This window comes from Falco rusticolus, chromosome 6 (assembly GCF_015220075.1).
Source record: "Falco rusticolus isolate bFalRus1 chromosome 6, bFalRus1.pri, whole genome shotgun sequence".
In the NCBI taxonomy this organism is placed as follows: Eukaryota; Metazoa; Chordata; class Aves; order Falconiformes; family Falconidae; genus Falco; species Falco rusticolus.
In genome coordinates, this window is record NC_051192.1 from 42,336,541 (window position 1) to 42,357,168 (window position 20,628).

Genomic DNA, 20,628 nt, shown 5'->3' on the forward strand with positions numbered 1-20,628 from the left:
AAACATTAACAATAATTTGTTCAAGTTACAGCTGAAAGGCCTAACAACCTTCTTCTATATCTTAGAATCAATCACTCAAATTTTTTTAATCTACTGATTCTTTGCATGTGCTAATCATCTTGGAAAGGTTCGAGTACTTATTTTCCAATACTTCGATAAATCAAAGGAAAACAAAAATTTTGACAAAGGTAACAACAAGAACATTTAAAACCAATAATATGAAGCTATAAGGGAAAGTACAAATAATTCAATTTCTAATGATGATAGAGCACATTTTTCCTGTGTTTTAAACCCCATCAAGTTTTATTTAAAGCTCAAATAATAAAAACCTTCCATATTTCATGCCATTTTAAAATTACAGACTTCATATGGGCTCTGAGGCAAACTCTAAAATAGTGCAGGCTGATTCAAAATCAGATCTGAAGTCCTGTGAGAAAGCTGCCTGCTCTGTGCTTATCATGAAATCTGAAACTGAATTTTGTACCTTTACATGTAATAAGTCTCCATACAGTAAATATCCAGCTTAATTTCTGCCCAATATGAGGAATACATATTGCAGCAGTGGAATAAATATGGCTGATTATGATATGAGCCCTTCTGCTTATGAAGTCTACAAACCAGAATCAAATATTTCTTTATGAAAACAGCCTTCATTTAAAGAAAGAAAGAAAAAAAAAAAACCTAAGAGCTTTATGAGACATAATTGGGATCAACAGAAATTACTGTAATTCTGAGATACATTCTATAGGTTTTTAAACTACCCTTTAGTACTCTATACTAAAGGCATAATTATACATTAAATTATAGCAGATGGCACCAGAAACCTGTAGCAGTATCAGCAGTTAATATATTCTGCTGGGCTTATTCATCAAGGTAGTGCAAATTGGCATAAATGACACTTCCTTTTGGCTCTTTGGCATGTTGATTGCTTTGAGTTACATTCTCAGGGTTCTACTCTATTCTTACCCTCTAAACTATGAATAAAAAGCTATCTTGCCTGAAGTTAATTCAGGGACAGTGAAATCTTTGAATGCCAGAACTAGAAACCCCAACGACTGGTACTAATCTTGTACAAAAGTCCACTCAGCTCATCTTCCTCCTGGACTAGATAGTCACCCTTAAAAGGGTAGGTTGTCAAGAAGTCAGACTGGGGATAGACTTAAGGGAAAGAATTAGATCCAAGCAGATCCTTTCCATGTAAATAAAGAAAGATGCAGGAAAGTCAGCATTTGGATCAGCTTCTTCTGATGTTGCAGAGCTGAGATGAAGGTAAGAAGGACTACGTTCACTGTCACTGATGTGTAGCAGTTCTCACAGGCATGGGGTAGCCTTCCTTGGAAGGACAGAACTCAGGCAGTCATGTTATCCAGCTACAGGATCAATTTTAATCTGAGGTTTTGAAAACAGTCTGGTATGCTTTACCCATCCATCAGCTACGTGTCAATAGCCTTCTGTGTTTGCAGACAAGTAAGTTAAACTTCTCATTCCAAAGCCCCTCAGCAGCAGAGGAAAAGAGCAATGCACTTGAACTGCAGAAACCTGCATGAGAGGCAACCACGTCTTGCTTTGTTCTTAGGTCCTTGCAAAGAAGTCAGAGGTACCTCTCAGATGTCACGTCTTCCGGGGGAGGGCAGCCAGGTAAACACTGTAACTGGTATTCAGAGCGAGCAAAACTGAATCAGGACAGTAAATCCATACCACTGTTACCTCCAGTTAGCATGGGACAAGTTACTCCGAGGGGCAATGCTGAATTAAGCTGTAACGTACCAGTTCTCCAGCAGAGGGCAGCATTCGAATATGGAAAAATGGCTGCACCTCTAACTAGCACTTTCTGCGGCGTCTTTCACAAGACCTGGGAATCTCAGCCGTTTCCCTTCTTATTAGCTCATAGGTAAATGAACTAATAATCCGATCCTGAACACTTAATAAAATATGGAAAAGTATTATATTAAAAACTTTAAGTCAAGATTTAAGATCACATATTTAAATGAAAATTATCAGCAAAGAAGTAATTACGACTCCAGAAGCAAAGATGACTGAACTCTCTCCATATCTTGCATTTGGCATATTTTACAACACAGCCAGAATTATAACATTGATTACTGTGCTGATTAAATATAGACAGTTTAGGAATGGCTAAATCAATCAATCCCAATCAGGGAGTGGGACCTCAATTCAGGAGGTGTTGAACACGTGTACATGCACCTGTGTGTATATAGAATCAATGAGACAATGAGTGTTTCAGCAGACACACACCTGAGCAGCTTTATTAAGTACTTTTAGACCCTTGGCTTTTAGAAAGTGCAATGAGGAAACAATATACCCATGCAAAAGCAGCTAAATTATGGAACAGGCTGCCCAGGGAGGTGGTAGAATCACCATCCCTGAAGGTGTTTAAAAAACACGTAGCTGTGGTGCTTAGGGACATGGTTTAGTGGTGGACTTGGCAGTCCTGGGTTAACAGTTGGACTTGATGATCTCAAAGGTCTTTTCCAACCTAAATGATTTTAGGATTCTATAATTAAATTAGTATGATTCTTGGAGCCTAATTTTTTTCATTTTTTATCTTTGCAGTTTCATTCTTCCAATAATCTAAGCTAGTCGCATTAATATAAGGTACCTGCAAGAAGTTTGCCCATGTTGAGAGGCTGAGTCACACTGGAGCTACTCTGCTTACCTGTGGTACTCCTTCCTTCTAGTATCTAGCTGTCCCTTCATCGGAATTTATGTTTTTACAACATGATACTGCTGAACTTCACAAATAGGGCAGTGCCATTCACTATAAACATGCAGGAAGACAGGCAAGTGGCTTGGATGTTCTAGTCACAATACAGAGATGATTAATCTACAAGACTGCTACCCTCTCCAAGAAGATGACAACTGTGATTAGAAGATCAAGAAAGACTTTGGGAAGGGATGCTACATAAACAGAAATTAAAAGGACTGCTGGAAGCAACAGCATGTTTTAAGACGCTGAATTAACCTCTAGACTTCCAGAGTGCATGCATAACTGTGTCAGATACACCTGCTTTTCATAGACGTAATTAATGGTAATGGGTAGAAGCTGACTGAGCAGAGAACAAATTTTTGAATTTTATGTATAGTTTTGTGACACTGACGATCAGATTTACTGATCTTGTGGGTTTTGCCATACTGCAAAACCGTGATAAAACATGCAACTTATGGAAATAAGAGTATAGCATAAAACATATTTCTGCTCTGTGTCCTTTTGATAAAAAAGATATTGACATGAAAAACCCTCAAAAATTCAATTACCTGTGTAGGCAACACCTCATTGTTAAGGAAAATAAAGGTCTACACACTTCTAGCTTGTTTTCAAATCTTTCTCTGAGAAGAAAATAATTCTGTTAATCCTGTTGAAAAACTAGGGTTTAATAGCAAGTCAGTGATATTTTGTTCCTAATCCTGCAACATTAACTGTACTCATGTGATAAAAATACTGTTGATTTCAATATGAACAGTCTTGTACAAGGATTTGCAAAGCCAGGGACTGAGGATATATACAAAGGGGAAATCAGAAGTTAATTGAAAAGAAAACAAATGTTAAAGAAAGATGGGCAACAAAAACATGCAGAAAGAAAAAGAGAGAATAAAAGAATAAAGCAAACTACCACAAGGGGCGGGGGGGGGGGGGGCGGAGCGGGAAGGATGGCATGAAAATAAGACACATTTTTAGTTTATAGATTTTGAAATTTAGACATTCTCCAAAAATACATATATCTATCTATGTCACTCAAAAAAACACATCCATTTCATTGCATTTTTCTGTTGAAAATTATTATGTTTTAAGTGTCTAGTATTTGTAATCTAATAATGTAAACAGTTTTAAATCCCCAGGAATGATAAAGTAAAACTCTGCCTATTTGCTTCTTTCATACTCCAACGCTTCCTCCTTTAACTTCTTACTTTCCCTTTCACAAGAACTCCAGTTAAAATAACAGAAAACTATAAATGCTTAAATGCCAGCTTTTTCAAACTTGCAGGTGCACCTGCACCCCCAAATGTTCCTCTCATTTGGTTCAATAAAAATGATAATTGAAATCTTGCCCTGCCTACAACAAAATACATATGTGATCCAGTGTGACCTTCCTTTTTTCCTCCTGCTGCAATTCAAAGTTTCTTATACTTTCCCCAGACCTTCCAGCTGCTCTAATGACTTCATCCCACACTGACACCTGGCTTCCCTCAAACCTACCTTATGCTTGTTCTTTACCTTTCTTTTTAGATGCTCTGGGGGTCCCCACCCCAGAGCTCTCTCAACTATATTCCAGTGCACAGGGTACAAATGCTCTCTTTTGCCTTGTGCTTCTCCTGTTCCCAAAACACATCACCTACTCTGTCACCTCCTGTATCTTATCACACTTGGAGTATAAGCTCTCAGAGGTTTAGTGTTTGCTAATCGGTATAGCGATGAACGGAGTGAAATGATATCCAGATCCTTGGTTAAGGTCCCTATATATTATGATGATAGTACAAATTGGGAAAATGTAGAAAGTTCTTTCGGAGTCTACAGTTAGCTAAGGAGGAGTATGCTCATTCTTGTAAGTCATACGTTCATTCATATAAGTGCTGGAGTCACAGAGATTAGGCTAATTCAGTAAAGTTACACTTAAGTATTTGTAGGACTGCAGCTACACTTCCACTGAGAACTCTACCTTCAACAACTATCACAAACACCTACATGTTGCTGCAGGGGAAAACTTAAATTAATATACAATCTGTTACAGACAATAGAGATGAGAATGCTCCCAGTCCACACTTGGTATGCATCCAAGGAAAAAAGATCTGAAAGAAAAATATTCAATTACACCCCCCACCTCTGCAAAGGAACACATAGCTCAAGAATCCCAACAATTCAAAGGAAAAAACAATATCGGAATTGTTTTATCTCCAGGGTGAGACTGGCCACACATCCCAACTGCAGAGAACTCCATAGATGTTTGATAAGCTTGTCACATAGAAGGCTTATCCAAATTTTTGCTAGGTCGAGGACGATTTAAACCTTGAAGTACAAACCCCTTTAAGAGGCAGCAATAACAAAGTGAAAAACAAAATTAAGAGGCTCCATATACATGGACGAAAATCTACTCCAGGAGAAAAGGATAGAAAATGAAATGAACTCTTCTGATAAACTTGTTTATTGTCCTTCACAAAATAGCTTGCAAGAAATAGAAGATCTCATGCTGTCCACGGAGGCTCCACACCCAGTGAAGGACATGGCTTTATTGATAGCTTGTTTTTACTTTCACCTCAGTAATGACAGTGATTGTATCAGAAAGTTTTAAAAGCAAAATAGAGGTTAGATCCATTTTCGATACTCTAAATTAAAAGAATAAATGAATCACCCAACTGTAGTTAATGGGCAATTAACATAATTCTGGTCCGGTGTAGCTGAAAGATAATGAAAAAGCTGATTGCAAATGAACCAGCAGTAATGTGGGAGGTCGTAATAGTCCCATAACTCTGAATGAGAAACCAATTTCTCCTCTAACACTAGATGCTGTGATTGGTGAAGGGCTTTATCATACTATGAAATTTGCCCGTGATAGTAAGAGACATTAAAAAAAGGTTCTGCTGTGTAAAGGGTGGATGGCTTACAGAACAGGTACCCTGAGCAACTGCGTGAGCCTGTACTAGCTATCATAAACTAAAGGGTAATTAGGAGTGCAGTGGTGAATAAAGAGAAGCATATATCTGAGTAATGAGTTCACAACTGTACTACAGCAGGGCAACAGCCCACCAGGGGAAATGCAGCAGGGTGTCATCTGATCCAGCCTGGAGACTGGCTGTGCTGATGCCCTCTAACTTGGCCCTCCTCCTCAAGACAGCATAATCTCCTCTCTGTGCACAATTTGTTCTTAGTTAAGGAAGGGGTAATGGGGTGGGATGAATTCCACCCACAATGCTCTGCTCTTCTCTCCACTTACCATCTATGTCCTGATGCTATTAAAACTTAAGATCTTGTTCAGCAAACTGTCATCAGATAAAGTAAATTACATTTAATGCTAGTGGTAATGCTCTCAAAATCAAGAGAACAATTGTGTCTAGGGCAAGGACCGCCTCTTTCGCTAGAATTTTAAGTAAATCTATATTTAGCCCCTTTGTGGCTTTTGAGGGGGAAAAAAAGGTAATCATGTTAGAACACTGTAATGGTAAATGAATCTATGTCCTAGCAGCAGATGGCACATTAATAGGGTACAGACATACAGAAAAAAAGAACTAACCCTCCAAACTGTATTTTTTCCCTTGGTATTTTTCATCACTGTTCCTGTCTTTTCTACCAGGCTGAATAAAATGATGGTAGATTTAACAGAGAGGACTTGATCCTAGTGCTAAACTTATGTCATGACAAATTAATAGGTTACTGCTGCATTATGCAAAATGGAAAAAGTAAGTAGATAAAGTGACAGTGCTTAACACTGAGAAATATTTAGCATAACACTTGGAGTACATGGGTTACAAATTACCTTTTTAGGTAGACTTTTACCTCACCTTTGGCACCACTGTCCTATTACTAAGCTGAGTGGTAACAGAAGTCACCAAGTCATTTGAGATTACAATCTTCTTTGTGTGTAAGGATGCATGCAACTCTGATGTGGGATCACCAATGCACATGCCCCTGAGCAGTGACTGCTATAGTAGGTACCTGTAGTTCCTTCCCTCTGACTAGAATATCCATCTTTGTGGTGTCTGTAAGATAACAGAGAACCAGTTTCAACATGGAAAAAGCTTATATACCAAGTAACGTATTACTAGGCCTCCTGTCTAACCATCCAAGTAAACACCTGTCAGATAAAGTTTAAAGAAATATTGGTTGGAATAACTCTGAATACACCATATTGGTCTACTTATAAAACTAGTAATAGCCTAAGAAAGAGCAGGTAATAACTTTAATCCACCTGTGAAAGTCAGCATGGCTTTTATAATGGAGAGTCTAGACTTCCACATTTACTAGAGTTCTCTAAAGAGATAAACGTGTACGTGGATAGTGTTAATTCAATTGAAATAATCTACTTGGATTTCTAAAGATCTTCTATAAAATCCTTCACAAAAGGTTTTTAAGAAAGCTGAGCAGTGATGGGATAAAAGGAAAAGTCTCTGCATGGATAAGTAACTGGTTAAAGGACAGGACACAGAGAGGAAAAGTGACTAGACAGTTTTTGCCACAGAGTGTGTTCCACCCTTGGAGTTCCAGTGGGATCTCAGTTGGCACCTGGGATAGTCAATATATTCATAAATTATTTGGGAAAGTGGGTAAGTAGGAAGTTCAGGAAGTTTGATGTTGATACAGAGTTATTCGAGATAGCAAAGGGAAGCAGCAACCAAAAAAAACTACAGAGGAACCTTACGAGTCTGAGTGGCTGGGCAATTAAATGACAAATGAAATTCACTGTAGATAAATGGAAAGCAATGCACATGGGAAACCCAGTTGTAACTCCACATATTAATATGATGGAGTTGATCATTATTACTTAGATAGATCTGGGGTTATGATAGATAGTCCTACGAAAATGTCAATCTTGATGCTTAACAGCAGTCAAGAAGGCAAGCAAATGTTAGAAAATTTTAGGAAATAATTGAAGAACAAAACAGAGAACATCACTGTGCTGCTACAGAAAACCATTGCTCAACCCCACATCAAATACTGTGTGCTGGATGCCATCTGGTCCCCTTCTTTCAGAGAGGATACAGGTAAAATAGAAAGTTTCAGAGGAAAACAACAACGATGATCAAAGATGTCAAGCAGCCTTCATATTAAGAAAAGCTACTCAGCAACTACAACACGGGATGTTAGCACACTTTATCCTGGAAAAAGGATGACCTGTAAGAATATGACAGCAGTCTGAGAAACCATGAACATAATAAAGAGGATGGATCTTGACCCTTCCCACGTCAGAATTAGGGAACATCAAATGAACGTAATAAGAATGACATTCAAAACAAACCCAAGTGTTTCTTTGTACAATAGGTGGTAGACATGTGAAAATCATTGCCTGATGGTGCTGTGGGTGCAGGGACCAAAAGGGGAAACTAGACAAGTAGATCAATCATCTACTGAGAGTTATAAAAAATACAGAGACTACCTCTCTTCAGGACGAACGCAGCTGGAGTCCAGGAGAGCAGCAATAGCAAGTATCATGCAGAGACAGGTGTTGAGCTACATGGGCCTTTGGTCTTACTGGTAGTGGCTTTTAATAGGATCTTACATTCTTCTAACACTGCTGCTTCTGGGATATTCAAAATGTGGTTGACTGACTAAGATGAGGGAGGAAAGATGAGGCAATGAATAACACGTTTTATACAACTCAGACGAATGGTAGATATTTCAAACTTTATGTCAATACAGATTAAAGATAACTAGTAGCTAGCAGAAAGCAATGCACACTTTGCAGAAGCAGGCCCTTTAAGAAAATTATATAGCTTCACATATTTCTTCTTAACTCAAACAAATCAATCTCTTTATTTTCTTTGATTACTTTAACAGGACATTTCTTATACCAGAGAGAGACACTTTTCCTCCTTCTACTCTCAAATGAATTATGACAGAGATCACCTTATCTAGTGATCTGGGACAATTTGCCAGGCTCTCCCATAATTTTCCAGTGTAGTCACTACCTTAAAGAAATATTTATACTTTGCTCACTATAATGAAATCTGAATGATTTCAGATAATGAAGCCAACTGGGAAAGAAGAAAAAGATCTAAATTTGAAAGAAGACTGGGGAGTGGGGGGTGGGGTGGGGGGTGGCTATATAAAAGAGACTTAAATATATTGCAATAAAGATGGCATCACCAGATGGAGCTGTTACTTACACTCTTCTAAATTCTTCTTTGCATGCAAGGACCCTCTCAGTTTTAAGACCTTATATATTGGATAATTTTGTGAAATAATTTCTGTGCTCAGAGCTATGGCAAGCAGCACGGGAGTTTACTTTCTGTCCTAGTGTCTCTACCAGGGCTGCTACTCTGGGAACTCTGGTGCTTTCTCAGGGCTTCTGAATGAAGTCATTGCCTGAACCCTTACTACTCTTTATTCAAGAAGACTACTACATGTATGGTGGAAATAAATTATACTACACAAGGACTACACCCAGTATCTGCCACGCTGATTTCACCCTGTAATGGTAAGCTCACCTGCAAGGCTTTAACATCAAATGTTACTCTGGCAGCAAGACAAGCAGTTACAGCTGGTCCACACATAACCTTATCGATTCTATCTCTCCTCCCAGTCTTCCCAGAACAGTGCTCGAGATGGGAGCCTCTCTCCCATTTTTCTTGCTATAGATCTGCTTATTCTTTCTGTTATCAGTGCTCCCAATATGCATTATCTCTGTGCATTATCAGTTACAACAAAGCCAAAAGAAGAAAAGCTCTCCCTGTAAAATATTAAACTTAAAACCCCAGTTATCTGATCAAAAGCTTTGGCTCTTTCCCAGGGAAGAAAGCAGCCTTCAGCTTATTGCCCATAGAGAAGCCTATTCTTATCTACCAAGGCACCTCGGCACATTATTCAATGAATAGCCATGCTTGGTGAAACTGCCCCGGTTGCTGCCTCTGTGGATCGGCTCTTGCGAGACTGTATGAGAGGGTATCACAACCTTGGCAAAAACTGTCTCGGCTTCGTTAAATTCTTGTCTGTACCAGACGCTATCACAGGGCTTTAAATTCCACTTTGGGATTCTATTTTTAGAGCTCAAGTGGGTTTTATATGGTGCTCTGACCTGACACGAGCTTTCTGCACAAGGCTGAATTTAGCCTTGCATGCACACGCTGCTGAAACTGCTGACTATAAGAAACTGAGGAGGGCTTGTTCTACGTATGCCTAATAGGCTACTATGTACCTTAAATGTAGGGCTACCATGATGGCTGAAATTTCACCAAATGCTTATAGCACAATAAAAATGACAAATTATGTTTGTAAGTTCACATTTCCTTGTCAGCAGCATCTGTGCTTCTTTGGTGACTGTTACAGAAAAAGACCAACACCTTATTTGAAGAATAAATGAAGTACAACACCCAGATTATTTACAACTAAGAAAAATGTCTCCTTTTCAGCCTGGTATATGATCATTCTGTCAATAGCCCTGGATCCCTTCACTTGCCTAAGTTTTGAACTGTCGGTCACCTTAAATAGATGGAAGGGCACAGAGGAAGAGGTCTCATGGATATTAAGCTCTTTTGAGGTTCATTAGGTAGGGGATAGGGTTTACTAACGTAAGAGAGTTTACTAACATCCCACTGACAGAGATATGCTTAACCTGTATTAGTAAAGAATGCAAACAGGAGTGTATGAAGACATAAGTTTTATAGAAAATTGTAGACGCTGTTGAATTTGTTGCTCATGGATAACATGTTAATGTGGGGGAACAAATACACAGGAGATCAAGACCTATGTGCTCAAAATGTTGTTAGTTTTGTGTGCTTTGATGTTTGTGGTTCCAGCTGCAGGTGCAAACTGGGCAGACATAAACAGAGCCCCTTAATATAAAAATATAGATTAAAGAATCAGTCCTGAGCTCTTGCCAAGTTCAACCAATGACGGGAACAATTACATACATTGCTTCAAACTGTCTGGTCTAGATAAATCTCTGTTTGAAGCCTGAGTGGGGTAATGAAAAATATTCCCATGATGGTCTCAATTTCATAACTACACATTAGTTATAAGCAAAAGAACTAAAACACAAAATGAAGCCAAACAACTCACAGTAGTAGAATAAGGCAATGAAGAGTGACAAAACCAATGAAGAAGTCCACAATGTGTTCGCCTGTGCCTCACAGTAATTAATGCTTTTCGAGATATTAGATAAACTTTTCTTTGTTGTAATAGAAACAGATTTCCCAGATCTCCTATTTCAGCTCTCAAGCTCCACCTTTTCTCAGCTTTGTCTGAAATTAGCCACATTTTCTGCCACTTTAATAAACGTGGAATACAATTTGGAAATTATCTGTTTGCATCAGTACTGTCAATGAACAATAGCTCAAATTTTGAGAGTCAAGGCTTCAATAATAAGGCCTGATTTTCTTAGCAATCAGATGCATACACATGCATACACACACACACACGCACGCACACCACATGTCTTTGTGAATAGGGCCCAAAACAGCTGCAACCTTCCAGAAATTAATTGGATTCTAGATCATTTGCATTTTTATATAGTTTACCAACAAAAGATGGAGATAGCAAGTTTATTAATGTGAAAAAAGAGAGAGACGGAGAGAAAGAAAGAGTGTGAGGGAAAGTGAACATTTTGGTTGAGCCACTAATCCAAATTTTAATACACACAGTGCCTATTCACCTTATAATACTGCAGCAGATCCTCCAAGGTGGAAATTGATATGCAGGTCTAAACTGCAGGCAGCTGTTAAGGACTCCTACTGATGCCTAGGGCCTTTACAGTGCCTCATCTGGGTAGGCATTATGATTTGATAATGGCCATTTTCAGACAACACCCAAGGCAATTCTAGGATTTGCTGTCACAATAGACACGCTGAAAATAAAGTCAGTGTAAATAGATTAAGAAATTGACAGAATAACAAGGCAGAAAGAATTAGAATGAATACACAAATGGCAGATGACAACTCAATGCATTGTGCTGCAGAGATGGGATAAGGAAAGTGGAGCTGCAGGATTTATCTGCTGCCTGTATGCCTTCAACCTGCTTCCTGCCTGCGTGCATGCCTATTTCATTGAGAAGTGAAATCTTTATTAGAAGATTTCTTATCTGTCTTGCTGCCTATTGAAAAACTTCCTTTCTGCTCAATTGAAAGTGAAAGCTCCTGATCTGTAGATGTCCAAGACAGCTACAGTTTTTCCAGGTAGTCAACTAGTGACTAGTGGGTAAAACTGACACCCTCATTTCATTTGGAAATAGGAAGAAAATATGGACTTGATATTCAGAGGACAGAGTGATGCTCAACTCCTATGGGTGTTGACGTGAACACTGGGTGACCAGGTGGTAACCAGGACTTTATATTATGTGATTCATTTACAAATTTCTTAGCAACACTTGTGCTGAGGTGTATGTGAGGTTTAGTGCATGAACTGTCCTGTGAAATCCCTTACTTGAAATCTATTTTTGGCTATAAATAGATGGAATTTCATTTACTCACTTCTATTGTGATTGTGACTTCATCTCTACCAAAAATGGCTCCCAGCCCTGCTCAACCCAGCCTGAAAAAACAAGAAAACCATGTACCCCAACTAATTTCTGAAATGCTGAACATGACTTCATGTGCAGAATAACTGTGCATAGCAAATAGTTTATGGGTTGATCTCTGTACGACAGACCCAGAGCACATGCAGAGATGGAATATTGGGCAGTGACATCCCCAGTAGGTTGTTGGGTAAGAGAAGGGTCTATAACTGCTGTAAGGATGAAAATGAATCTCAGTGCTCTGTTAGTGCTCAGCTGGATAAGGATCCAGTGAACTTAAATTCTGTGTTAGTGCAGTAAGTGCTCTAACTTTCCTAAGTGCACAGCTTTTCTGTTGGCTCATGGAACAAAAGCTGGATGGGAGCACACAGGAAACTGAGGCAGTAGCAGTGCATGGGGCTGGCCTATAGCTGCAGGTGGCTGGAGACACCATATAGCAGCGAAATGCCACCTACTTCAACTATGTCAGAGCTTTGGACAGCAAGATGGGCCACCAAGGAGACAGTGGAGTAAAATGTGCTGCTGGGAGGAAGAAAGAAAGAGTAACTTTGCCCCTCTGGACCTACATGAGCAGCAAGTTGTACCCTCAACTATCCAGCCCCACTCCACTTTTTCTTTCAAGCTCTTTCCTATTTACTTACTTTGCTAAAATCACGGAGAAGTCTTGAGATGGCTCCTGTGTTTGAACAAGGCAAATCCTGAACCCTCTGTGCAGGGTATTCAACCAGCACATCTTGAGTAATCTGGGAGGACCTTAGGCTCATTTTGAGTAAAATACTTAGTTTTGCTTGAATTCATGGGAACTAAGCCAGTGCTTGAGTGCTGTGTTGAATCAGAGACAAAATTATATGTGTGGTTTGCATAAATAATAATTAAATATTTTATTATTTTATACATGCCTATTATCTCGTATGGATCTTGAGTATGTAACTTCCCATCAATTCTGAAACACAATGCAATGAAACAATTTTTCAAACTTTCCTTACCACTAATTTCCTTACCACTTTCCTTGATTCACTTACCATGAATTTCCTTACCACTTTCTTTCTTTCCTCCTGCCCAATTTCTTTTGCCTAGTAAGGGCACTCCATGATTTTCCTACATTTTCTGGTGTTTGTTTTCCTTCTGCATAAAGTTTGACCACTTCTTCTATACAAACTTTGATCACAGTCCCCATTTCTATCACTCCTCCTTCCTTTTTTTGTTTATTTTCCTCTTTGCTTTCTTCCTTTAGGTGGTCTATTTATTCCTCTTTCTCTGGGTGTTCTCAACCACTTTTGTGTTATGCTCTCTTGTCCTCCTTTTTCTCTGATTAATTCACAATCACTCTTCTCCAGTTTTTATACCGGGCATCTATTTACTCTATTCTTCCCCCTTAATCTGCCCTTCAAGGTTAGAGAAAGAGATAAGATGATAGTAGCTATGGCCAGAGAAAGGAGAAATCAGATATCAAGAATGAGAAGGGCTGACTGTCACAGAGCCTTCAAGCATGAGGAACAACAAGGTAGAGCAACAATTACCAAAAGGAGGGAAAGGAAGGTTTCCATAAAGAGCATGGGAAAAGGATGGAAAATAATGGTAGTGGGGGGAAAAACTACAGTGCTACTACTTTTATTCCCAGGTTCAATGTTCCCTCATTTTTGAAGGACCTGAAGCTGCAAGGAGTAGAGAGCTCCATTTATCCTTAAATCAATCCTGCTAAAAGGAATACCTTGATTACAGTTAGCTTGCCAGCATTTAGAAATGAGACAGGAACATGGCCAACATTCTTCTGGCTGAATACACAGATATAGTGAGACACATTACAGAATGATAAAGTATCTAAGTGCACAAAGCCCTTATTTATCTAACTTTTGTTAACCTTAGCAGAAAGCCTGCCAAAATGCTCTGGTAGTATGGAAAAGCCAAGGAAGTAACAGTCTTAAAACTAGGCAACATTTTGCATGACACAAATCACGGTATTTGTACTGCCTAGGGACTTCATAGTTTCCTGCTTTTGAGACAGACAAGAAATGTGAGAAGTATAAGCTTGAAATCTTGGCCTCATTGAAGTCAAAGGCAATATATCCACTTCTATAAGGCTGTGCAGCTCGTTTCCAATTGAAAGGAAGCTGACTGAATGCTGTCTGTGTGAATGTATCTAATTTAGATGGTTTAAAAAAGCACCAGAGGAGAAAACACAGAAAACTGATGAATATTAGGGCAGGAGTGACAGGGAAACTACAGGTAAAGCAAGATCATGAAAAGACCAGGGATGAAAGAATGGAGGAGAAAACATATCCAGACAGGACTGCAAAAAGAACAGATGAGGATCAAAATTGTCAGGGACTGTGGGTGAGGTGAAGAGGAGGATACAGGTAATGAGAACTCAGTCAGAGCTGTCGTAGGCAAAGCAGAGCTTGTTGCTACCAAGTGGGCTGAACTGAGGGCCATGACAGCAAAGAGTAAGGCTCAGGATGTGTCTTTGGAAAGAGGGAGGTATTTATATTTGTGCTTGGGACCCTGATACAATACCACCACAGCTTTGCATCTGATCACTTTGTAGCTATAAATATACTTTGTTTTCAAAAAGTATGAAAAATATATACTTCTTAAACACTGAGTGTTTATATCACTCATCTTCTGTATTTCAAAGGTCTCACATCTGAAGTCTGCCTGGAGACTTGCCTTCTCCAGATGAGAAGGCAACACCAGGGGCAGCTCTTCTCATGTGAAAAGCTGTATTTCACCTGTTAAAAATCTTGCAATGCTTCTTCAAGCAGAAATGCAAATATTAGACTGCTGCTTCACTAGGCAACAGAAATTTATTATTTTTTTCTCTGAAGTGAGAAAGCACTAATAAAGCACTAATTTCATTCTCTGAGAGGCAGGAAGAAAGAGAAGCTGTTAGATCACCAAAAACAAATCCTTGTAACAGAGAACAGTATTTCATATTGATTTTCTATTGTCTTGTCAAAACTAGGTAAATTCCCAATGGATAGTCTTCTTCTACCCCTTCTGGGAGCATACTCCACTATTCTTAATGTCTTTTTCTTGATTTTGTCTTTGCTTTACAGTAAGGTAATTTTTTCTTTCTCCTTAGTATTTACATCCTATAAACATTTACAACTTGTTACATTTCATCTCAGTTACTCTTTCACTAAGTTGCCTGTACTTGACTGTGTTTTTTCTGTGATAGTTCATTTTCCTGTTCTCCTTCTCTGGATTTGCTTTAGTTTATCAGGTGTACTCTAGCAACACTCTGAATCAAACACATACCTAGAATTCTAGCCAGGCTACAACAGAACCACACAGAGAAGGCTATTAAGACAGGGCTCAGCGATGTACAGCTTTTGCACATGCAGCCTGAGATTTTGCTATGCTTCATTGCAACTGTGTTATTTTACATATGCATGCTTAATTTTCTGTTCACTATTACCTCTTAACAATATGGAAGACAGTGGTATAAGGCTATTCAGCTGGTTTACATTCTTTCTGAGCACTGCTTTATTGCTAGTAATGATGCCATTAAAAAAAAAATCTGAAATCTGAATTGGACTACTGTGGACTTTACCCAGAAATAACAATTCTATTTTATTTTAAAGCTGTTATATTATGAGAGGTCTGAAGTTTAGCAAAATATTTACCTTTTGCAGCTAACAGTTTCACTTAATGAAAACAGGTTTTTCCTTTGCATAGTTTGAAGAAAGCCTACTCAGATCTTAGGCTACCTGAACAAAAGAAGCAGTTTTGCTAATCAGAAAATAATTCTAATGCTCCAATGGACATGGCTAATTCAAAAAGAACTTGAAGTTAAAGATTCAAATCAGAGTTGTACACAGGCTTGGTAAAGAGTTTATACAGTGGTCTCCTAGAACATCAGCAGCTGTACATTGTTGCTTGTAGAAGTGAAAGTTCTGGCACTAAAAATGTACATAGGATCTTCAGAAATACAGCTTATCAGGAGAAATAAATATGTAAAAATATTTCAAATGGAGTATTGTTCTCGCTTTAGATACACAAGGTAAGATCTTCCTGGAGCAATCTGTAGATGGGAAATATGCACTATAGTGTAGTATTACCACTTCATTAGTATTTGTAAATCTTTCTGGAGTAAAAGATGAGAAGGAGCTGAGAAGGAGTAATTTTTCCTTCACTACCCTTGTGCTGTTCCTCTGCAATAGAGGGGATGCTCTAGCAGCATGAGTGATTGCCTTGAGAAGATGTGACAGCAGCAAGTGTAAATGTACCTATACTATTGCTAAATTACTTTCCCTGAACAGCATGAACAACACATGCCTGGGACCCATGGTATATAGTCAGATGGGTAGTTTACATGGAAGTCTAATTCACATTCCGCTGAATTTCACTGTTGTTATTAAAGTTACAATTGCTCAGGAAGCAATTAGTCCTTCTCGTTGCAATATACACACTGCAAGTACACAGAAAGCAAAACACAGTCCTTGATCAGTTAGCCCTTCCTTGATCCTTGTCACAGCTTCTCCTACACAGACTTCCTACCCTGGACACTAACAGTTGCAGAGTGGGAGCAGTGCCTTCCAGCTGTGTATTTTTTCAGCTGTGTATTTTTTTCCTTTCAGATAAAGAAGACAGGATCAGCTTGAGGCACTGCAGATGAGAAACTTACAGTTCAATGTCAGCTAATTCTGTAGTGTTTACAAATAATTTTCAGATAATGGATGTCATGGAATTCAGATTATTATTGGCTCTTTAATCTGGTTTGAAATTGATAATGCTAACACAGTTTCACAAGCCAACCTATCTTCCCCATGGATTTAGAAACTGGGTTTGCGCATCAATAAGGCTTAAACCAAGTTTGACCCTATTAGTACTGGCAGCCCAACCCACATTTAAGTCAAAACTGCATGCAGTAGTAAGCTTTTATGCCAAAGTAATAAAAAATATAATGAGACACGTACATACAGACATCCCTATCACAACATATACACATTGTGTCTTAGGCATACTTTTAATCTATGTCTAACTTTTTTAGTAGTGACGAAGCACCTTTCAGTCATTACTAGAACCATTAATTTAAGTATCAGCATTGTCTGGATGTACTGTTCTCCTACAGTGCCTAGGATGTCCATGCAGCCATTGATTTAAGAGACAATATCACTTGCTTCCAAGTTTATGAGGCAATAAACAGCTCCCGCATATTGATGAATGCAGAGGTGTTTGCTCAGCACATTTGCAGGGGACGTTTATTACCCAAGTGCTGTGCTTTAAAAGCAAATGAAATTGCAACTATTCTCACTTTCTTCTGTTGGGGGGAAGGGTGAAAAATACTGTTGTTTTTAATTTGTTCCTCCACTTTCCCTCCTCCCGTGACTCATTAAAATGACTGACACAGCCATGGACATTTCCCTCATCTGTGCAGTGATGACTACAGTATTTTTTTCTTTGGTGGCTTTGCATGAAACTGCTTTAGAAGAGGGTGCAATTGTCAGAATACCAGAGAGACATGACTGAGATTATTCCTTTGTGTTTTATTACCCTATTACCCCCTTCCAAAGGATTAAGTTAGCTCATCAGCAAAGCCACTTAGTTACAAATGCTACAATAATATTCATTGCTCTGCCCATATAATAAAAGAATGAAATAACTTTTAATCTGAGAATTGGGATCATGTGAATGTCAGGGATTAAAAGATGAGTATCTGGATTGTATACTTGGCAAAACCCTTCTTGGAACCTAAACTCCTTTTAAGTATATGATACTGGGAAGGAAGAGAGGGCGGAGGAAAGAGATGAGATTGATTGCAAAGCTGCATGCCAACTGAGTTGTTATGAGGATGCCAAACAGAGAGAGCAACCCGTGAAAAATGTATTAAATTATCAAAAACACAAAACTGATTTATAGCTGCTGTTATTTCTCCTTTGCTCTTTGTTCCCATAAGAAAGATGTCAGGGACAATATTTTCTTACAAGCAAAAAATATGTTTCTAGCTGTTATTAAAATATATCCAAACATATTTTCTCTAACTAGGTTGGGAATTAAAACAGAAAGACAATTGAATGAAAAGTTGGAATACAAAACCTAAGAAGCAAGCAAACATTTTCCAGAATCCTCGAGATGAATGAATCATTGAATCTTCTGGCTTGTATGAGAAGTCTTTAATGTAAATAGCAATGTATCTGTTGTTTTAAGAAAAGAATGTTTAAAATTTCTAACAGAGCAGGTGATTCCTTTCTTACCCCTACAATACGAGATTGGGGAAAAAATATTAATTTTAAATATATTGTAATGTTCATTAACTTGCTTCCTTGTTTGTCTCATGTTCTTTTCAATTTTAAGACTCAGAAATGCAAACCTGCATTGATTTATATAAAACTTTTCATCTGAGTAGTGCCATTAAAATCAATGGGACACATTCTCAGGACAATACAGCTGTTAGCAATGTTATGCCAGTAGGCTGTAAAAGGTCATTCTTTTCCTTTGTTTGAAAAATGCCTTCAATCCATTTGCAGGTGTAAAAATTATAACATTATGAACTAATACTTATATTTAAAAGTAGAAAAACTTCATTTTGATGTACTTAACTAGCTTTTAGTACTTTACACTGTTAGAAAAAAAATTTCTACCACACTTGCTTCAATTCATATACTTTGTATTTTCCATTATAGTCCTTTTAGAATCATAGAATGAGAGAATCATTTAGGTTGGAAAAGACCTTTGAGACCATCAAGTCCAACCGTTAACCCAGTACTATCAAGTCCGTCACTAAACCACATCACCAAGCACCACACCTACATGTTTTTAAATACCTCCTGGGATGGTGATTCCACCGCTTCCCTGGGCAGCCTGCTCCAATGCCTGACCACCCTTTCAGTGAAAAGTTTTTTCCTAATGTCCAATCTAAACCTCCCCTGGTGAAACCTGAGGCCACTTTCTCTTGTTCTGTCACTAGCTATCTAGGAGAAGAGACTGTCCCCCACCTGCCTACAGCCTCCTGTCAGCAAGTTGTAGAGCAATAAGGTCCCCCCTGAGCCTCCTCTTCTCCAGGCTAAGCAGCCTGTTCCCTCAGCCGCTCCTTGTAAGACTTGTTCTCTAGACCCTTCACCAGCCTCTTTGCCCTTCCCTGGACGCGCTCCAGCACCTCTACGTCCCTCTTGCAGTGAGGGGCCCAAAACTGAACACGGGGTTCAAGGAGCGGCCTCCCCAGTGCCGAGTACAGAGGGATGACCACTTGCCTTGTCCAGCTGGCCACACTGCTTCAGATACAAGCCCAGATGCTGTTGGCCCTCTTGGCCACCTGGGCACACTGCTGGCTCATGTTCAGCCGGCTGCCAGCCAGCACCCCCGGCCCTTTCCTCCAGGCACTTTCCAGCCACCCGTCCCCCAGCCTGTAGCGCTGTGTGGGGCTGGTGTGACCCAAGTGCAGGGCCCAGCACTGAGCCATGTTGAATCTTATGCAATTGGCCTTGGCCCGTTGGTCCAGCCTGTCCAGATCCCTCTGCAGAGCCTTCCTGGCCTCAGGCAGATCAACACTGCCCCCCAACTTGGTGTCATCTGCAAACTCACTGAGGGTGCACTCAATCCCCTCATCCATATTATCAATAAAGATATTAAACAGAACTGGTCCCAATACTGAGCTCTGGAGAACACCACTTGGGACAGGTTGCCAGCTGGATGTAACTCCATTTACTACTACTCTTTGGGGCTGGTCATCCAGCCAGCTTTTAACCCAGCAAAGAGTACACTCATCCAAGCCATAAGCAGCCAGTGTCTCCAGAAAAATGGTGTGGTAGATGGTGTCAAAGGTTTTACTAAGGTTCAGGTAGACAAAATCCACAGCCTTTCCGTCATCGACTAGGTGGGTCATCTTGTCATAGAAGGAGATCAGGTTCATCAAACAGGACCTGCCTTTCAAAAACTTGTGCTGGCTGGGCCTGATCCCCTGGTTGTCCTGCACGTGCCACATGGCAGTGCTCAGGATGATCTGCTTTATAACCTTCCCCAGCACCAAGGTCACGCTGACAAGCCTGTGGTTTCCCAGATCCTCCTTCCTGACCTTTTTGTAGATGGGCATCACATTGGCCAGCCTTCAGTCAACTGGGACCTCCCTGGTTAGCCAGGACTGTTAATAAATGATGGAGAGCAGCTTGGTGAGCTCCTCTGCCAGCTCCCTTAGTACTCAGGTGGATCCTATCCAGACCCATAGACTTGTGTGCCTTTAAGTGGAGCAGCAGTTCACTAACCGTTTCCTGCTGGAAGAGAATGTTTACTAAATAGGGTTTTTTAATGTACCCTGTTCTATACTACTTTTGAGAATAGATAAAGGAAGAAGGTTCAGTTGCTCAGTAAACTGTGCTACATAATTTGCTCTACTGTTATTAATTTTATCTGAATGGCTCTACTGAAGTTCATAGTAGCCTTGACTAAGGTCTGCACATGACCCCATTCTTCGCAGGTCTGGGTATGACAGCAATCTGCTAAGAAAGGAGGTAGG